The 16116-nt window shown below is 35.8% G+C and overlaps 1 protein-coding gene across 12 annotated transcripts in view; it reads right to left on the reverse strand.

Annotated features, from left to right (window-relative positions):
• Sox5 (SRY-box transcription factor 5) overlaps window positions 1-16116 on the reverse strand; it is a 967314-nt gene that overhangs the window by 813084 nt on the left and 138114 nt on the right. The window contains exon 1 of one of the 12 annotated variants that reach the window (XM_076854208.1): window positions 3009-3079. The exons of the other annotated variants lie outside the window; for them this stretch is intronic. The gene's annotated coding sequence lies outside the window, so the exon portion shown is untranslated. Of the gene's footprint in view, window positions 1-3008; window positions 3080-16116 lie in introns of those variants that run through there. 12 annotated transcript variants of the gene reach the window in all.

Here is a 16116-nt window from a genome sequence, read left to right on the forward strand (position 1 = left end):
ATCATAAGGTAACTCATGAGGCTAAATTTTTCCTGGAGTTGCCAGACTGTTTTCCAAATAGCTTCCCACTTAGCATTCCCATCAGCAGTATATGATAGTTCTAATTCCTCCTTATCATCATTGACAATTGTTATTTTCTGTCTTTTTTATAGTAGCTTTCCTATGAAATGATATCTTAGTGTGGCCTTGGATTTTAAACCATGTCTATATCTTTGAAACTATTCTTTTTATTAAACTCTTTTCAAATCATTTAAGCCCATCATCTTCTTGTCAGACCCTGACTAACTAAAAGGCCAATCCTTTTTCCTATTTCTGGATTGTTTTGAAATCCTCCTCAAGTTTCTTTTTTTTTTTTCCTTTTTTTTTTTTAACAGATGAAACAACTCCTCTCTATATATAAACTATTAGTTTCTAGATTATTTATCCCCTATTTCACCATGTTCAGACATTGTCAATGTCCTTTGAAGAATTTTACCCTGAATTGACACATGCAAACTAACCAGTATACATTCCAGGGGGTGTTTGCATCATTGACTAAGGCTACTCTGCTACTGAAGATATAAAAGGTGACAACTACCTTTGGCTTCAGCAACTATGTTTTACAGTTGACTAATACTGAGCATAAAATTAACCAGAATATTTTGACAAAATGTTAATTCAGATACTCCCTACCTATAAATGTGTAACTGATTCTTACAATACATGTAGAATTATTTCAACACTACTAAATTTTACCTCATTAAATCTTGGCTAACACTGAGCCTATCAGAAATTTTGTGCATTACATGAGTCAAAATAGGTCAAAGCACAAAGCATGAGTTCTCCAAAAGAAGAAAGTTAGTTGTTACTGCCATTGATTTCTTCCTTCTTCATCCAAGCTCTTAATAAAAGTAATCAAAAGTATAATCCTGGGCTGGGGATGTGGCTCAAACGGTAGTGCGTGCATGCGTGCGGCCCAGGTTCGATCCTCAGCACCACCTACAAACAAAGATGTTGTGTCTGCCGAAAACTAAAAAATAAATATTTTTTAAAATTCTCTCTCTCTCTAAAAAAAAAAAAAAAAAAAAAAAAAAAAAGTATAACCCCATGAATAGAAAGGATGCCACTGTCTACAGGTCTCTTTTGATTGGTAACCATACACCATCTCCTTTAGGTATGGTTCTTAAGCTATTAATCTATATTAACACATGGGCAACTAAATCAAAGTTCACAAGAATTTTATAATATATTATAAAACAACCTTTCATAAATCATGCTCTCTGGTAATAGGGAGGCCTGTTAAGAAGAAAGTAGGTAATTCTGTATGATTAGATGTTTAAGAACACATATTAGCTTCTGGTGAGCACTGATTTCCTTCTCAGCATTCAGAAATGAACTGCATAATTACACCAACTAGGATTTTACCAGCTTCCTTAAAACATAACTTTGAAAAAATAGAAATGATTCTCCTGCTTTAAGCACAGGGTATCATTATTTATTTTGAGTCTCATGAACCTTTTTTCTACGTGTTATTTCAAATTTGTCAACAATGATGTTTAAAAACAACTTTAAGTTAGTCACCATCTCATCCCAGCCTATATCTTTTCCCCAAATATAGGAGTTAATTATGGACACTCTCATCTTTGATACTTGAATTTAAAACACACATCATTTTTGATGATTCCCCTTTCCTTACCCCTTATGTCAAATTTTTAGTTTAGAGTATACAAGAATGCATGAAGTAGGTACCATTTGAACAATTTTGCAACTCCACTACTGTCAACCTAGTGCAAACCCAAAGTACTTCTCACTGGATTACTGCAATGGTTTACACACCAATCCCCTGTTTCTTCTCTTGTCCCCCTACAGCCTGCTCTTCACACAGTAGTCAGAGTTAAATTTCTAAAAACGTGCACGTGACATATGCATATATAAAACATCACATTCTGTCCAATAAATATGTATAATTATGTTTTAATCAAAACTAAAATGAAACTTTAAAGAATGCACACCTGACCAAGTGACTCTCCAACTTGGTGACCAGCTTCCCACCACACTTACAATGAAAATTCCAGTGATTTGACCATCTTCCTCTCTAACCTCATCTCTCCAGTGCTGGCCATGACCATCACCTACTTCAGCTACACTGACTTTCTTGCTGTTCCTAGAACTCAACAGCTCAGTGTCTCTTCTGTGTCTTTATCTTTGTCATTTCCTCTTCTGCAAGTCTCCCCACAGATCTTCACAGGACTTGTCTCTCATCGTTCAGGTATCAGAACACACCTACTCAAAGAACTTTCCCTGATTTCATTATCTAAAATGGCATTCCCAACCTGACCCTTTCTCGGCTTTGGTTCCTTGGTTTGATTGACTGCTATCTTGATGTGTTGTGTATTTATTTGCCTGTTTCTGTATTCACCCCTAGAATCTATACTCTTTCAAAGCAGCAGCTTTTTACTGCCTTGTTCTTCAGTGTATTTTTGATGTTTATAATAACATCAAACACATAGAGGGTATGGGCATTCAGAAATAATTTTTAAATGAACTGAATATCTCCAAAAGAACAAATCTAATGATATATTGTGATCTTTGTGGAGACAGGGAGAAACCTGCAGGACTGAGAATAGCTTTTACAAGACCTCCAGTCACACTGTGCTTTACAGCCCCCTGTGAGAGCTCGGTCTTCTCCCCTAACTACATCAATCAACAGACCCAACAGGTCCAGTCTGAATCCTCTGTTATCAAATAACAGCAGCATATGAGAACCTTCAAGCTCGAGAGTAGAACACGAGTATTTTTTTTTCCTTTTCTATCTCAACCAACACTCTCCCAATTATAATAAATGAATAAAGTAGATTGAAGCTAAGGAAAAATAAAGCAAAATTAGAAGCTGGCAAAAAGCAAACCTACTGCCTGGGGCAGCCTGGGGCTGATGGATGATGACAGCTAGCAGACAAATCCTGTTCCCCATTCTAAATTCTGTCTACCAAACAAATTAGCCAGCTCATCAATATCTGCACGGCATTTACCTTCTGCAGAAACAGCTGCTGCAAAATCACGATGCTGACTTTTTGGGTTGTGGTCCTGCCAATGGGATGCAATTGCAGGCCAATCAGGGTCGGAGATAACAGAATGACAACCCAGTATTATAAGGAAGGGTTCTGCAAGGGATTGGAAGATAAACAGCTTTAGGATCATCTGTACTGAATCTATCACCCACTTCAATCCTCTCCAAAATCTAGATACTTGAATGATGAGATGTGTACAGTTGATTTTTCTGCTAGTAATTTACTATGTAAAATTTATACTAAAAAAAAATTAAAAGTGATTAAGCAGAAACTTAAAAGACACATAATCTTACATAAGTTTCATGCTTTAAAACATGGTCCTTTTCATGAAAACTAGTGCTCAGCTTGAAAATGATACTTTTAAAAATGGCAAAAACTCTTCTATTCTTTAAAAAAATCATGGGATGATTTTCAATTTTAGCTATAAGAAACTTTGTGCTTTACACGGTAGGGTGACTGTAGATAACAAAAAATGTACTTTACATTTCAAACAGCTAACAGAAAGAATTTTGAAAGTTTTCAGCATAAAGAGATGACAAATGTTTGAGGAGATAAATATGTTTAGCCAGATGTAAACATCATGCAACACATACATGTGTCAAAACATTACATGTCTCCTTCATTACCATGTATGATTTAAAAAATAAATGAAAAACCCTTTGTCTCCCAATTTTCAAAGATGAGAGAAGAAAGTAAAACCAAATGCAACATACATAACAGATATATCTTTTTCCAAAGGTTTAAAATAAAAAGAGCAACAGACAACAGAAAGGATTTTTTTTTATGATTAATTTAACAGGGAAGGCACCTACATGAAGATAAGGATGGCAAAATGTTCTCAAAACATCCTGCACTCACTGGGAAAACTTACAACTATGAGTGGCTTCACAATAGTACCCAGCACTGAGACCTGACCACACTATTAATTAATTAGGGGAAAGGTGACCGAAAGAATATGCAAGAGACTTTGCAGGCTGCCTGAGTCTGTTTCAAAAATTTTCTCATCAAAGCCCTGAAATTCTTACGAATGGGTTACAATAAAAGAAAGCCTGCAACTCACTCTCTAGCTACTTTTGCCCCTTCCCACCTAGGGAAGGCAAGCCCATCCTCACCTGAGCAGGAAAAACAGAGATCATCAAGAATCTCAGCAGAGAGAAGCAAAGATGAGATACAGAACTGCCTCCCAAAGCTCTTCAGCAAATCCCACGGATTCTGGTCCTCAGAGCAGAGGCTCCCTCCTAAGCCTAACTTGTGCCAGGAGTGACCCCCACCACTGCTACTTCTGTTCCCTACTGATGCTCAGAGCAGGCTGAGGAAAGTACCTGCCACTACTGGGGGTAGTTGTCAAGGTTGTTGCCATTTCAAGAGGTCTCACAGGACAGGTGTGGTTATATCCCAACTCTTCCGATCTAAGCATTTGATTTTGACCTTATTATCAAAGCACTTATCAAGTTGTATGACTATTGTTTTTACAAGTGTTTGCATCCCCTTTAGATTTTGAGGAAATGTGTTTAATTCTTTGGGGAGCACACCAAGAATAGTACCTGAAAGCTGTTCAGTAAGTGGTGGGAAAGGGTTTTTGGTCCTTTATCCTCATATTCACATATTCCTTAGGTTAAAATGAAGATGACAACACAGTAGACAGGTGTGCCCTTAAACAATAAAAATGGCACTTTTTCACACTCATGATACTGGGCCTTCCACATAAGTCAATTTTTTTTCTTTTTTTTTTTTTCCTTTTTAAAATTCTTATATATATTGTTACTAAATGGCGGGCTTTAAGAGGCCAAAGAAAAATTTCTCTCTTCTAAACATAATGCTTGATGATTTCTTAGATTCTCAGTAGATGGTTGTTGATTAATGGGCATCCTCCAAAGGCCAGCTAGATATTGTTGATCCTATTTTTCTTCCCATCATTCACTATCCTTTTTCTTAGGAAAAAAAAATACTGGTAGGAAACAATTAGTCCATTTATTCTTTTGTGAATAAGAATTTTATCTAAAAACGTCCATCACATACCTATACTACTGCAGGCATGGGAACTACAAAGATCCAAAAACCTTCAGAATGAGGAGAGCTTGTGAAGGCTTGTTGTCTGTCTGCTTGGTTCATGGCTTAGGAAAATAAGTGTGGAAGTAATTCTTCTTCTTAGAAGGAATCCACTTCTACTCCACTATCAATGAAGAACCAAAAATACAATCTAAGGCCTCTTTTACTTGGTCTGTACTCTCCAGTGCATATTGATTCGCTGCTAAACCAGCAGCCACTCCATACTTCTCCCATCCTAGCGGGACACACTCCTATCCCACCCGACCTAGGGAGGCCATGCTTTCTGGGTAAAATCCACCCCCAGTACACACACATAACCAAACTGCATGGACACTTACTCAGACACAAAGTGTGAGGACAAGGACAAATATCATTGTCCTGTACAAAAAAAAAAAAAGCTACTATTTGTCAGTAGCAGTCTTTAGGGCCCAGAAATCACAAATCTGCAATGGGTATAAGTCTTTTAGAAGGTTAAACTGAAAGAAGTTTTAATAACCATTTTAGAAATGAGAGCATTATGGTGACTTACAGCTGAAATAATTGACCAAAAACAAAAAACAAAACAAAACAAAACAAAAACAACCTACATATTCTCTTCCCAAATCTCTGATTTGCTGCATGGTTTCAAATATGTGAGCAAGTTCTGTATGCTTTACTTTTCTTATCCATGAACTTGGATGAAAATCACTAAATTTAAATAACTGGCAATAATTCTAATACAGCTAAGTTAACTATTTATACATGTTATGATCCTTAAAATTCCAAAGGTTGCTAGTACAGTGAAAATAATACAAAAGCATTCTATTCATGAAAAGAAACCATCGAAGATGCATATTCAGGATTGATGTCTACCTCGATATCTACTCTAGGGTGCTGGAAATAAGTAACTTGTGGTAGTTTCTGGTCCCCGACTGGTTAGTACCTCATCATACCCTGATTTCTAATCTTCCAGACTCTCCAGCTAAAAGCCACTTTCAACCTGGGATTTCCTGGGTACTGCTAACAGTTACATCAAAGCCTTCAGTTCAAAGGTCACATCTTCTCTCCTACTCCCCTGACATCTCTGGCTGGCCTGCCCTCCCGGAATGGAATGCCCTCTTTATCTCTAAGAAGTACATGCTGCTATGAGAAGGAGTCTGGGGAGGGAGATTATTGGTTGCAATTGTTTGAAAGATTCTAATAATTGCAGCTAGGGATCCATCCTCTCGTGACACAGAAGTTGGAAAATGGGTCAGACATAATGTATTTGGTTAAGTATCTAAACTGAAAAGGTGCTATTTTATTTTAAATGGCATAGTCTTTACAAAGGCTGAGGTTACTGGTGCAATGCTCTCTCATTTTAAAACGTATCAGGGACATGCCCTCTGAGGGTCAGGCTTTCATTTGCTGATGTTAATTCTCAGCTGCCTGCTCCTCGTCCTTCATTGTACCCTGTGTCTTAGCTGGGCACGCTCCTGATTCCCTGCTATATCCAGACGGTCCATGTAAATAGTGTTTATGTTAAGGAAGTCATGTTCAGTGTGACTGGAGCACACAGAAACTGATGTTGTTGTCACTTTAGATTAAGCTCTTATTTTAGTAAAGGAGGCAATTGGAGCAGGCAGCTGAGTGGCCGAATGAAATATTCAGCTCATTTCATTTAGAGCTGCCCAGTTTCCATTGTTCATGCTGGCAAGGCTGGTTAACCCTGTCAGTGCTGGCCCAGCAGCCACTCCCACTGGCTCACGCACCAGCTCTGGGCACAGGCTTCCTTCAGCTGACCCTGTTCTCACCACCAGTCCACACACCTAGAGGTAATCAGGTGAATCATGGAGGAACGCTTTCCCCTAGATGTGTCTTTGTGATCTCCTCTCCATTTGAGTGATTAAAATGATTGCTTTCAAAGGGATTGTCTGCATGTGTGTGGAGTATGCCTGGTCTTCAGGTATAACCTGCAGATGGTGAGCACAGAGATGCTGAAGACTCAGTACTTTTTGAGATGACTACTAAAATGTTAAAGTGTAAACTGTGTCTACAGTGGGCTTGATACTCTGAGATGTTTTCAGTATGACTCTGGAACCAGGAGTTGTTTAAAACATGGGTTGAGGACCATCAACCCATAATTAATGCACTGAAGGATACTAGTTATATAAATTTCCATTGGAAACTAGCTACCTGGGTGATTTAGTGATTTTCATCCAAGTGAATGAATGGATGCCGTGATGGTTCCTTGCGACCTTCCCAAAGGTATCACTGACTAATTATGTCCTAATCACTTTTCAGAAATTGAGGCATCTGTTTAGACTTTCCTACCAGTCTACCATGGTTCAATATGATCAAATCTAACTTCTAAGGCTTATTTGCTTTTCACTCCTTCCATTTCTCTCTTCATTTCTTCCTTCCCTCTTTCCATCTTTCCTTTCTTCCTTCCACTTTCTTTGACAAGTCAAATGAGATAAAAAGAATTAAGGGAAATGATTAAGTATTATTTCCATATATCAAATCCCAGATTAAATCAAAGACTTTTCATGGTTTTTTTTCCCCATAAGAAAATGCTTTGTGGCAGGAATGATTTTTACCACCTCATGATCCTGAAAAGATAGAAATTATTCTTAGCTACAATTTACAGACGTTATTTAATGTCTACATAAAGTACCAATCATCACTGAACAAAACTATGTGCTATGACAAAGACATACTCAACTCTAAACCTAACAAGTAATAAATACATCTTAGACTCTGTGGTAGTCTGAAAGTGACCTTTACCTTCATGGTGTCCAAACATTTAATAAATGTTTATTCTGTGGTTCCAGGTTTTTATGGAGACCCAAAGCTCATGCAATTTTAGAAAGACTACAAATTAAAAATATAAAGTGAATATTCATCATGGAAAAAAAAACAAAGAATTTTAAAATTCTGAGATATCCCACATACATCACCACATTTAGAAAAAAAGCATAAAACCCACAATACTCACATTGACTAGCTCCCTAACCAGGCGTCTTACAATGCCTCTTCCCCTACAGTTGTTGACTCCATACTGATTGTATCTTCCAAGTATCATTTTTTAATAGAGATAATAAGGAAAGTTTTCATCCTTTTATCCAGTAAGTTTAATCAAGTTTGATTTTTAACTATTCATAACTGAGATTCAGAAAACATGCAAGTGCACACACAGAACCGCTAATGTTTGTATTACTGCTATGAATTTGTACCCCCAAATTTTGAAAAATTCTATTTTTGAAATATCTATCAAGGAAGAAGAACATACATGATCATTCATAATAGTATAAAAAGCATTAATACTTCTATGTTGACTAGGCACTGACAAACCCAAATTCTCTGCTGATAACATTGCACATCTAATAAAAGGAAAGATTTTTACACTGAATAGCTTTTGCCTCTGTATGATTTTGGTTTTGAATTATTTCTAAGAGCTTAATTAAGGTGTTAGTGACAAATAGTAAATTGTATGCCTGTAAAGTTATAATTTGATAATGTATGTGTATATTTTGTTTGTTATTTTTAGTTATGCACGACAGTAGAGTGTATTTTGACATATTATACATACATGGAGTACAACTTTCCGTTCTGGTTGTACATGATGTGGAATTACATTGATCATGTATTCATACACAAACATAGGAAAGTAATGTCTGATTCATTCTACTATCTTTCCTATTCCTATTCTCCCTCCCTTTCTTCAGTCCCCTTTGTCTAATCCAAAGCACTTCTATTCTTCCTTATCTCCACCCCCAGCCCCCACTCCTTATTGTGACTTAACATCCGCATATCAGAGAGAACATTGGGCTTTTGTGTTTTTTGGAATTGGCTTATTTCACTTAGCATGATATTCTCCAGTTTCATCCATTTACCAGCAAATGCCATAATTTCATTTCTTTTTATTCCATTGGGTATATATACCATATTTTCTTTATCTATTTATCTGCTGAAGGGCAGGTTCCATAGTTTAGCTACTGTGAATTATGACTCTGTATATTTCAAACCTAGTTTCTCTCCCACCGCATGCACACATGAGCTGCCAGTGCTGCAGGAAATATTCCTAGGGCAATATGACATCTGGCCCCACATCTAAATTTTGCCAAGGCAGACAGATATCAACAGCATCACTATACATAGAAGTGTTTGTAAACAATGTACATATACTTCACTTCATTTAAAATCACTGTATCCCCAGTTTGGTAGACACTCCACCAATGTCATCCCCATTCAGGAGAGCTACAGAAGGGAGACTGAAGTAGAGCATCAATCTCAAATGGCTTCCTCTTTTTCCTTTTTTCACTTTCTGGTCATGAGATGAGCAGCTTTGCCCCACCATGTGCTACAGTCATGATGTGCTGCCTCACTACAGGCCCAAAGCAATTGATCACAGACTGAAACCTCCAAAACTGTGAGCCCAAATAAATCTTTTTCTTTATAAGTTGATTATCTCCAGGTAGTTATTATGTAATGGAAAGCTGACTAACACAAAGACACAAAGTCCACTGGCAATTAATAGTAACTGGAGAATTCAATGGAAAATGTAAAAGAACAACATTTGGAGTAAATTTTGTTCCTGGAATTACAAAACTGTTAGTACAAATTTTCTAAAAACACAAAGATCTTCCACATCTGAAGTACAGATGAAATGTGAAATTAAACAAATTTTAAATGGCCATATATTTCAACAGCTAAAATATTTTAAAAAATGATTGAGAAAAACACACATATGATTGTGGTTATATTAGATTGGCCACTGTCAGGAAGACTATGGAGGCATAAATTTGGAACATTATTTTCCAAAGAGTCTATGGAAATAAATAAGCAAATAACTCCAAAATTAATGGTGATGTAATTTTTTTCTGAACAACATACAAATGGAAATCTAACAACACATTATCTCTAAAAAAAGGCATGTAGCATATATTGTATATATAGATACAGCATGACATTTTCCATTAAACAAAATATTAAATCATAATTTTCTATACACTATTGGTATAGGGAAAGTTTGCTAAATTATTTAAAGTAAGGTTTTCATTTTGTGTTTGTTCTATTTTAATATTTGATCATGCCATTGAAAAAAATATTCTTTGTGCTCATACTGATTAAAAAGATAAAATCTGAATTTTCAATCCAATATTTAATCTTATGTCCAATTTATAATTCAGCATACTCATAAAAGAAGGTAAACTTATTGAAGATTTGACATTCCCAACAATTCATTAAGATTTTAATTGAAACAAGGTCTTATATTTAGAAATCAAATTCTAGATTAAACTTAAAGGTAAATGGCCAAATCTCTGAAGTGGGTGTAGTGACTTATTAAAGATTTTCCTGGTTTTTTCATTTTATTTCCTATCTTTTTTTCCCTCCCTTTCTTTCTTGAAACTATAGGAATTGAGTGGCCTTGCCACAAAAACATTAATAAGTAGTACATAAATTATCTGACACATCAAAGTTCTTAAAGAAGGGTAAGGAAAGAATTATGACTTTCAGAAAAGTTATTGAGTAACAGTAAAACAAAGATTAAGTAAAAGCACAAATTCCCCCAAAGTTAGTGAAAGGAACCAATTGATAGTCAACTTGAAGTGAACAACTGAAAACATTCAAAATCATTCCTATGCATACACCAACAGACCAAAACTGGACCAACAAAGTTGGTTTTATGTTTCATTTCCTGAGTCCCTATCTAAATAGACAAAATGCTTCAAGGTAATAGTGTTTCCAGATACTGAATTCCACTAGCAATGAAGAAGCAATCTCCCCGACTCCCCACACATTGCACATGCATTGCACATGTGTCTACAAGTTGGTTCCCAAGTAGTTTCAAATACAGTTTGCAATAGATCTAAAACTTACTAACAAACAAAGTATTTTCACAAAGCTACTAAAGTTTGTATCTTTAGTGTCCCCAACTGCCATGTGGTAATAGGCTTGGTTTCCAATGTGACTCTACTAGAAGATAATCTTTAGGACTTTGGGGGCAAGTCCTTAAAAGGGATACCAGAACATCAGACCTCTCCTCTCTTTCACTTCCTGAACTTGAAGTAAGGGATTTTGTTTTGCCAAGTACTCCCACCATGATGTGCTGCTCCCTAACCAGAGATCTGAAAATCAATACCCACCCCCCCGCCCCCCGATCATGGATGAGAACTTCTAAAACTGAGAACAAAAATAAGTCTTCTTTTCATAAGTTGATTATGTTTCAGGTATTTAGCAAGTGTTGGAAAGCTGACAGATACATAGCCTAATAGGTAAATGACTTGTAAATGTCATTGCCTAAAACACAAGGTGGCACAGGATGGCCTAGACGCCAAATCCAGTTCATCCTCTTTAAAATCAGAATGGTTTCTGACAGATGAACATTTATAATCTGATGAGAGATTGAACCCCAATTAAGTAAAATATACCTCTCCCCCAAAAGTCAACATTTCATTTAAAAAAATTCAACTTTTCTCATTAATGGACTTTTAGCATAAAAATTAACTTGTTCAATTATTATAATGTTTTGAATTACATCAATAAAAAATTGATTCAAATTGTTTTTCATTCTTAAAGTACACAATATCTTCAATTTTGCCCATAGCTTACAAAGTCTGAAATATTTACTCTAGCCCTTTTCAGAAAAAGTTTGCCTATACCTGGTCTAAAACAATCTGGATTTTCAATAATTGCTTTAGCTCTATCCATTTCTAACCTTTATAATATTAATATGTAGTGTATATGCATTTACAGTACATAAGTCTTACATGGAAGACTTATTACTGCCTCCTAATGCTTCCTAACCATTTCCAGGAAAAGACCACAGTATCTACATTCATAAAAATGATTCTTGCAGAGAACTCACAATAATGAATAGTCTTTATCTCACTTCAAGTAAAATGAAAAGGAGGTACCACTTTTAACCAATCATTTAGTCTGAAAAAAATTAAAATTATAATGCTCAGAGCTAGTTGTAATATGGACAAGAAAAGTTATTTCTACATTAATTGTAAAAGTTTTAAATGGCACAACTTTTCTGGAAAGCACTTTGATAATAGATAACAAAATGTGTTAAAATATTTACACATTTTGACATAGTAAATCCACTTTTGTAAATAGAAAAATATTTTTAAAAACACAAAGATGTTCAATAAAATGTTATTTACAATGGTGACCTGCCTTATTTTTTTTCCTTTTTCTTATTAATGGACCTACCACTCACCAAGTTATAGAAATGAGGTATTGTGGCACTATCCTTTTCTAGCCTTTCATTAAAAAAATTCAGCATCTCACCAACCTAGCCAATAATTCCTTCCATTTAGTCTTCCTACCTTTTTCTTTTTGCATCTCCACAGCTCTAATTCTCTTTTAAGAAACTGTCATCATTACAATATCAGCTTACGGCTAGATTTGCATTTGTGAGGCTTTATGCTTATACAATTTTGGAGTCAAAAAACAATAATACAAAATAGTCAATATGAAATTTGTGTGTGGATTACAATGTCACTCATTAATGAGAGATAATAGAAGGAAGAGGCAGTATGGAAAGAGAAACTCATAACTGACTGAGGTTCAAAATTTGGATCTTTGCAAATTTATAAAAACACACATCATGAGAGCATATTTTAGGGTCCCTACCAAAATATTGCTAGGGGCCCACGCAAGCTTCATTTATTTAAGTATTATAACAGATTTTTGGTATATCTGGCTCCTTACCAATCTCTTAGTTCCTGAAGTTTGTAACTTCTAAGTTCTCCATCTAATCATATTGCTGCAGATTAATTTTTCTAAAATGAAATTCTAAACATATTCCTTCCCTACTTGAAAACCTTTCTTGCCAATAGGATAATTGGCACAAATCCTCCCATGATATCACCCCCACCTACTTCTCCAATCTCATTCTCTGTTGTTCCAGACATGCTGCTTTATTTACAGTTCCTTGTAATGTTATTTCCATCTTCCCATACCTTAGCAGATGTCCTTCTCTCTAAGTGAAATATATTTTCTCCTCTTTTCTGGCGAACAGATTTCTACTGGAGTTTCTATCCCAACTTACCTTTTAAAGCGTTCCCAGACCTGACAATAGAGTTAAGAGGAACTTCTTTGACCACCCACCCACAGTACTGCATTTATCACTTAATATAAGAACTCATTCATTGTTTCTCCTGATAAATTAAAAGCTGCTTAAGGGCAGAAACTTTGTCCTAGCCATCTCTAGTTCCTAAGTGCTACATGGAGTAAGTGCTCAGTAATTCTCAGTTGTATGGATGAATGAAGAAGCACGAGAAGCAAATGCAGTCACACTGCTTAACGATAGAAATATGTTCTGATCATTAGATGATTTTGCCCATGTGTGAACATCATAGAGTATGCTTACACAAATCTAGATGGTGTAAGTCAATCACTTGATGGGGTCTCGATATGGTAAACATATATCTATGAGGCGTCAGCCCATATAACAAGACATAATAGTTTTTATTTTAAGTAGAAAGAATATACCCTAAAATAATGATTAAAAGAATAGTACGGTAAATACATAAACATAGTCTCTTATCATCAAGTATGACATGCTGTATCTAACTGCACGTGCTGTACACTTTTACACAGTTAATAGTGCAGTGGGTTCGTTTACACAAGCATCACTTCCACAATGGAAGTAATGCATTGTGCTTTGACATTAGGATGACTACAATCTCATTAGGTGACAGAAATTTTTCTGCTACTTTATAATATTATAGGACTACTGCCATATATGCAGTCTTTCGTTGACCAAAATGTCCTTATATAGCACATGAATGTATACAAAAAAGCTATTTTTGACCCTTATTTAAAAATATTTATGACTGTATTTATTTTATAATTGGAAAAATTTATTATAAAACAATTCTTTGAGACCTACTCTAATTTTTACTAGATCTTCTAACCAATTCTCTTAAAACCCACACACCTGTGCCAGACTTATTTACACGTCCAACAGTCTCCCTTGCTTGAAATCATGTTTAGATCCCTGTACACAATTAGCTAAATATCCTTAGTGCTGCTTCACTAAAATACACACATTTCTCAGTAAGTGAGCATCCATTAGAGTTTTGGCAAGAAAAATCCTATAATGGACATTTCTGTAGGCATATAGTTGAGGCCTTAACTGAAAGGAATAATAAAAATTTTTTTACCATCTGGAATAAAACAGTGACAAATATTACAAGATTCAAATTATGTTCATATGCATAAAGCCATGTTTCCAAATCACTGTTGTAATTCCTATCTCCCACCTAGGATGAACTAAGAGTTGTTTTTAAAAGGTAAATATTCACAACAATCTGATAATTCTCCTAAATATAATCCCCACTGAAGTGAACATATTTTACTCTTTTCTAGTGAGGCTATCATTATCATTATCCAGAAAATGCCTGCAGGAACTTCATTGCAAACTGTTTATTCCTTTTCTTTTGCATGATTTAGATATGTTGTTTTATTACACATTGTTTAAATATGCCCGATGTGAAAGAGACCACACACACAGCATATTTAGATATGAATATAGGTCAAGAGTACCAAAAATGCAAACCACAGGCCAAAGGGATAATACCACCACATCACCACATTCAAGCTGTACCACTATAGTAGCTGAACCACTGGGATCCTGCATGATCTGTATCTTGAGTTCAAGCATAAATTCATTCTCTAGCCACTGGTACAATGGTATTAGTTTGGATCTCTCCACAGACATGGAGGGTATATATATATATATATATATATATATATATATATATATATATATATTGTTTGTTTGTTTGTTTGTTTGTTTTTTAGACATGAGGCTACCCATCATATGACCTAAGTGAGAGCTCCTTTCCTGGATGGGATTATGCCACACCCAGCCTTTGTGGCTGTTTATGGGACAGACAGCATCCTCCTTGGTGCATAAGTCTGTCTGCCTGTGCAGTTGCCTAAGGTGAAGTATAGTATCATGAATACAATGCAAGTTTTAAAGTCAAAAAGTTATGCACAGAATCTCTGAACTGACACTTCAAAGTCTATGCAGTCATGAAGTAACTGAGCTTCTCTGGGCCCCAGTATTATGAATTGAATCGTCCCCCTCAACAACATCCAAAATTCAGAGGTTGAAGATCTAATACCAGTACCTCAAAATGTGTCCTAATTTGGAATGATGGTCATAGTAAATGTAATTAGTTAAAATGAGGTCATTCGTATGGACTCTAATCCAATATAACTGGTGTCCTTATAAAAAAGGGAATTTGGACATAGTGGTAGACATGGTGCATTAGTCAGCTTTTTGTCGCTATAACAAAATATCTGAGGCAATTCACTAATAAAGAGAAAAAGGTTATTTTGGCACATGGTTTTGGAGGTTCTAGTCCAAGATCATTCAGTTTTGGGCGTCTGTCAAGGGTAGAACATTGTGGCAAAAGCACACAGTGGAGCAAACTGCTCATATCATGAGTCAGGAAATAAAAAAGAAAGGACTGTCGGGGTGCCACAATCTCTTTTGGAGACATGCCCTTAGTGACCTAAGGACTTCCCACAAGTCCCCACCTTCCAAAGATTCTATCACCTCTCAACGGTGTCCCCTGGATATAAAGCCTTTTAACACAGACTTTTGGGGCAACATTCATTCAAATCATAGCCCATACATACATAAGAAGAAATGATGTCAAGAGACATAGCGAGGGGCTGGCTTTGTGGCTCAATGGTAGAATGCTTGCCTGGCACATGTGAAGCACATGTCACTATAACAATATATCTGAGGCAATTAGCTACTAAGGAGAAAAAGGGTTTTTTTTTTGATCATCAGCACTACATAAAAATCAATAAATAAAGTTATTGTGTCCATATACAAAAACAATTTTAAAACAGACATAAGGAGAAAATGGTCATCTCCAAGCCAAAAAAAAAAAAAAAAAAAAGGAAGAACACATCCTTCCCTCACAGACTGTAGAAGGAACCAAACTTGTAAGTATACTGATTTCAGAGTTCTAACCTCTGTAATTGTGAGACAATAACTTCCTGTTGTTTCAGTTGCCCCATTTGTGGT

This window comes from Callospermophilus lateralis, chromosome 4, assembly GCF_048772815.1.
Source record: "Callospermophilus lateralis isolate mCalLat2 chromosome 4, mCalLat2.hap1, whole genome shotgun sequence".
Taxonomy (NCBI): domain Eukaryota; kingdom Metazoa; phylum Chordata; class Mammalia; order Rodentia; family Sciuridae; genus Callospermophilus; species Callospermophilus lateralis.